Source organism: Mustelus asterias, chromosome 11 (assembly GCF_964213995.1).
Source record: "Mustelus asterias chromosome 11, sMusAst1.hap1.1, whole genome shotgun sequence".
In the NCBI taxonomy this organism is placed as follows: domain Eukaryota; kingdom Metazoa; phylum Chordata; class Chondrichthyes; order Carcharhiniformes; family Triakidae; genus Mustelus; species Mustelus asterias.
The window spans coordinates 89,421,116-89,427,115 of NC_135811.1; positions in this window are offsets into that span (position 1 = coordinate 89,421,116).

Genomic DNA, 6,000 nt, shown 5'->3' on the forward strand with positions numbered 1-6,000 from the left:
CTCTGCGACCCCCTTTCAGTCTAAAACTTCTCCCCCAAACCCCATTCTGTTTTCTGATTCTCACCACTTGTATCTCCCACCACTCAATATCGGTGGCCTGACACTTTCTACTTCACACTCCTTTAAGGACTTTGTTAAAATCTGCCTCTTTGATCAAGCTTTCAGTCATTCCTATAATCTCCTCTAGTTTGGTTTGGCATCCTGTCTCTGTAAAGATTTTCCACGGTAAAAGTTTTAATTGGTTTGCTGTTCTTTTACATGGTTTACTACAACAACACATGCTCTGCACCAAACTGTAAGACCACACCAAGGTCCTTCAGCCTTAATCCAACCACAGAGGATTTGCAATGTGCTTATTTTCAGTTTAATAGCTGAAAACATCAGCATTTTGATCATAATGAACTGAATAAAGACAAAGAACAGAGTTTGGAATTTGTTACAATCCCAGGCAATTTCAAAGACAACACAATTAATTCAACAAGACCATTAATTCAATGCAGACAAGTTAAATTATTCTGAGAGTTGAACTTACAGATGTGTTGCTTTATATGCAAAAAAAATCAGCTATGATGATGTAACTTTCAAAAAATATATACTTAAAAAAAAATTTCTGCTGCATGTCTGACTTTTTGAAAGATTATTTTCAACAGAAGTTGCCACCACTTCATTGAAACAAGGGCCACGTTTCCTGGTGTGCGTAATTTATTTGGCTTTATTTGAGTATCTGCATTCCAAAGAAATTCATAGATAATCATAGAATCCCTACATTGCAGAAGGAAGCCATTTGGCCCAGCGAGTCTGCACCGACCGCAATTCCACCCAGGCCCTAGCCCCATAACCCCATGTATTTACCCTGCTAATCCCCCTGACATTAAGGGTCATATCATGGCCAATCTGCCTAACCTGCACATCTTTGGACTGTGGGAGGAAACCGAAGCACCCGGAGGAAATCCACACAGACACGGGGAGAATGTGCAAACTCTGCACAGTCACCCAAAGTCAGAATTGAAACCAGGTTCCTGGCACTGTGAGGCAGCAGTGCTAACCACTGTACTACCATGTCATGCCGACTGTTGTTTGCTCAGATTAAATTAATCTTTTAATATTTGGTGTTTTAATCTACTTGGTGTTTCTCTCCTATTTTGTTTCAGTACTCTCTTTAAACACAAGAATACTTGATGTACAACTGGGAGATTTAGGCCATGTACAAATTCAAATACTGCAGGTGATGAATGTATTGTAACAGTCAAGCATTTTGTTATATTGCCCTCTTTGCTGCCCCCTCTGTTTGGGAGGTATGAATGAAGATGTTCAATAATAGTTGCCTGCTGTGAGTCCATAGCCGCAATCTTACCACCGTTCACGCCGGTGGGATTTTCCCATCATGCTGCAGTGAACGGAGAGTTGGCTGGCCATCAAATTCCCTGACCTCACTGCAGCGGAAGCGTGACATGAATGGCAGGTTAGATTGTGCCCCACATGCTAATCTTCTCTCAGTGCAATACACAACAGAAAGATAGCAATGAGGATTGTTTGTAAAGAAGAGTAAAATCCAAGCCGAGATTCTGAACAAATGCAATAAGCTGACATGGAAGGAAGCCTGTGATGAGACCACAGCAATGGGTGGCAGAAAGAAATAGTTGCAAATTGCCAGGGAGTTCTTTTCCTGAGCCAGCAGGGTCGTTCCAACGGGAGGACAGTGAAATCAAGGCCATGGCAGCCAAGTTTGCAGTCTCAGAGTTGGCTACTACCTTTGCCCTGGTAGCCACCCTGTCTGATTTTCAGCCAAAGTGCAATGGGAAGTTGGTCATATTCAGATGGCATGTGGGAATAGAGGAAACAGTAACGCTCCAGGTCATGGTAATGTTACAGGTTCAGCCGTGCACCAGGTCAAGGGTGTGGTAGATCTAAAGCTAGCTCAGGAGTTTGAAAATCCTCGAATGTCCATATGATAGATATGGAAACAGAAGCTGAAATTATCAAGCAGGAACTTCATGAATTATGCTCAACCAGGGAAAAGAAACATATGGAATGTGAGAATACGAGGGCTGAAGATTCAATCCTTGTTGCTACAGCAGAATTGAAAATTGGATTTTCACAACTTGTTTTTATCGTTGGTACAGCTGCAGCAGCATCAGTTTCTTGGAAGGAGACTAGAATAAATCCCTAAGTCACATTCCCTTACTTGTAATTGATGTGAAACTGACGAGTTATTCCAATAATAGTCTTGCAGCGTTAGGTCAACTTAGTGTTAGGGTGGAATACAATGATACGTCCTATAACTTGCAGTAGGAGGGAACAAAGCCTCCCTGAAAGGAAGGAATTGGCTTAAGAAAATATGGTTAAAGCGGACTGGGTAATTTACAGTGGCAATCAGTAAGAGTAGGGCTGACTTGAGGAAGTGCTAAGAGAGCACCAAGTGGTCTTTGAGCAAGGAGGGGCAAATGATAGAATTAGACATCACAAAGCTGAAATCAAGATGAAGGACTATGTACAACTGACGTTGTACAAGGTTAGGCCAGTGCCTGATGCACTGTTAAAAACAATTAGTAAAGAGCTGGATAGATTTGAAAGCACAATTAAGAAGATGAAAAGTTGTGAAATGTGTCTCAGATTGAGAAATGAATCATAGAATAGGGCCATAGAATCCCGACAGTGCAGAAAGAAGCCATTCAGCCCATCGAGTCTGCACTGACTCGTACCCCTTACCCAGGCCCATCCCTATATTCTCCGCATATTTACCATAGCTAATCCACCTCTCCTACACATGTTTGGAATGTGGGAGGAAACCAGAGCACCCAAAGGAAACCCATGTTGCCACAAGGAGAATGTGGAAACTCCACACAGACAGTCACCCAAGGCTGGAATTGAAGCCGGGTCCCTGGTGATATGACGCAGCAGTGCTAACCACTGTGCCACCGTGCCACCCTAGTGAAGATCCCTTTCATTCCACAGTCAAATACAAGAAAATGGCAGGAACAAGTACATATGAGGAGAGATTGGACAAATTTGGTTTGTTTTCACTCCAACATCGGAGGCTGAGGGGTGACCTGATAGAAGTTTACATAATTATGAGAGGCACGGATAGAATGGATAGTCGGAGTCTTTTTTCCAGGGTAGACATGTCAGTTACTAGGGAACATAAGTTAAAGATAAAAGGGGGAAAGTTTAAAGGAGATGTGAGAGGCAAGTTTTTTTTTACACAAAGGGTGGTAAGTGCCTGGAACACACTGCCAGAGGAGGTGGTAGATGCAGATACAATAGCAACGGTTGAGAGACATCTTGATGGATACATGAATAGGCAGGGAATAGAGGGATACGGACTGCATAGAAGTAAATGGTTTTTAGGTTAGAAAGGTGTCATGTGAGGGCACAGGCTTGATGGGCTGAAGGGCCTGTTCCTGTGCTGGACTGTTCTTTGTTCTTGGCATGATCATTGCCTGGCACTTGTGTGGCATGGAAGTTACTTGTCACTTATCAGCCAAAGCCTGAATGTTGTCCAGGTCTCGCTGCATATTGGCACAAACTGCTTCAGAATGGCACTGCTGTAAGATGTACAGATTGTGAAGAGATCTTTACAGAAGTGTTTGCTGGGTGCCAAGCTAGGCAGTGATTTCCATGTTTCTCTTCGCTATAGCCTTGACAGTTTTCTGTTCCCTTGCAGAATAACCCCACAGTCTATAGTAGGTTGCACACCTTACAAGTCAGTGCTTAAATGTGATCCTAGGTCAAGGTTTAGTTTCCTTAAGCCTGACGTCAAGATCAAAGTCAGAGAAAAGTAGGACAAAATGAAGATGAGCCAAGATACGCAAAGCATGAAACTTAGAGAGTTCAGTGCTGGTCAGAAGGTCATGTTGAGAAACCACCAAGGTGATTAAGAGAAGTATGTGATTGGACTTGTAGTAAAGAGATTAGGTGCATTCACACATTCTAATGAAATTTGGAGAGAGACTCCATAAATTTAATGTCAATCATTTGCTTGAAAGAGGAAATTTGACAAAAGGAGAGCATGCCACAGAAGGTTGTGGAGGCCAGGTCTTTAAGACAGAGATAGATAGGTTCTTGATCAATAAGGGGATCAAGGGTTATGGGGAGAAGGCAGGAGAATGGGGATGAGAATCATATCAGCCATGATCGAATGGCGGAGCAGACTCCATGGGCCAAATGGCCTAATTCTGCTCCTATATCTTATGATCTTATGATAACCCATCTATAGTCCAAATTCCTCCTCCAGAGCAAAGTGATATCAGAAAGAAAGTGAAAGTCACAAAGAAACTGAATGCTTGCTGGTCTCATGGGTTCCACCAGTAGAGCAAGTATGGCAGGGTCTTTGATGAAGACAAATCAATTCATGTCACAGTTCCAAGCATGATGTGGAGTTGGTAGTCAAGTCAATGTTCAAATTGACCTATCAGAGAAGTCGAGACTGAAGAGTCAGGCTCATAGTAATAGAAGACAGTCAGACGGAAAGAGAAAGAATTCAGGTATGTTATTAACGTTTGTGAGAAAGAAGAAAAATATTGTTCCTTTCATTTCTTCTTGTCAAATGATGATATTTTTTTGTTAAACACATACTAATGTTAAGTAATGTTTTTTTACATGTAAATTACTCTGGTAATATTGGTCATACACGTTTTAGTTGTGATTACATTAAAAACAAATATGTGGATGAACCTGTTAAATTTCAGGTGTTGTTGATGTTGGTTTTGGCATTTTGTAATTTAGGAAATTGTGTACATGTACCATTTTACATTTTGATGAATAAATTGCTTTTTTGACTGGGAAGGGAGAATTATTAATTGTAATAGCCAAGCATTTTATTATATTACCCTCTCTACTGCCCCTTCTGTGGGAAGCTGTAAATGAAGTTGTCCAAAAATGGCTGCCACATGTTAACCTTCTCTGTTGTCTCTCTTGCACTTGCACTGAAAGGTGTCATCAGACGACGAGGCATTGTTGGGGATGATTGAGGAGTGGTCCAGCATGTGGAGGAGGGAATGGTCCCCTCAGGAAACTGAACAGAAAGGGGAAGGGAAGACATGTTTGTTGTTCGCTTCAGCAGGTGATCAAGAAGGCGAATGGATTGTTGGCCTTTAACGCGAGGGGGATAGAATATAAAAGCAGGGAGGTCTTGCTGCAACTGTACAAGGCACTGGTGAGGCCACAACTGGAGTACTGTGTGCAGTTTTGGTCCCCTTATTTGCGAAAGGATATATTGGCCTTGGAAGGAGTGCAGAGAAGGTTCACCAGGTTGATACCGGAGATGAGGGGTGTAGCTTATGAGGAGAGATTAAACAGATTGGGTCTGTACTCGTTGGAGTTTAGAAGGATGAGGGGTGATCTTATAGAGACATATAAGATAATGAAGGGGCTGGATAGGGTAGAGGTGGAGAGATTCTTTCCACTTAGAAGGGAAACCAGAACTAGAGGGCACAGCCTCAAAATAAGGGGGGGGGGCCGGTTCAGAACAGAGTTGAGGGGGAACTTCTTCTCTCAGAGGGTAGTGAATCTCTGGAATTCTCTGCCCATTGAAGTGGTGGAGGCTTCCTCGTTGAATATGTTTAAATCACGGGTAGATAGTTTTCTGATCGATAAGGGAATTAGGGGATATGGGGAGCAGGCGGGTAAGTGGAACTGATTCGCTTCAGATCAGCCATGATCTTGTTGAATGGCGGGGCAGGCTCGAAGGGCCAGATGGCCTACTCCTGCTCCTATTTCTTATGTTCTTATGTTCTTATGTTCATGCTGGAGATGTTAGAAGTGGTGGAAGATCATCCGGTGAACGTGAAGGCTGATGGGATGGAAGGTGAGGGCAAGAAGAATTCCATTGTGATTCTAGGAGAGAGGGAATGGTATGAGAGCAGAAGTGTGGGAAACGGAATGGACATTGTCAAGGGCCCTGTCAACTACTGTGGGGGTTCCTCCTTTGAGGAAAAATATATCAGAACCATCAGTATGGAAAGTGGCATCGTCAGAATAGAAGCGATGGAGAATGCAGTC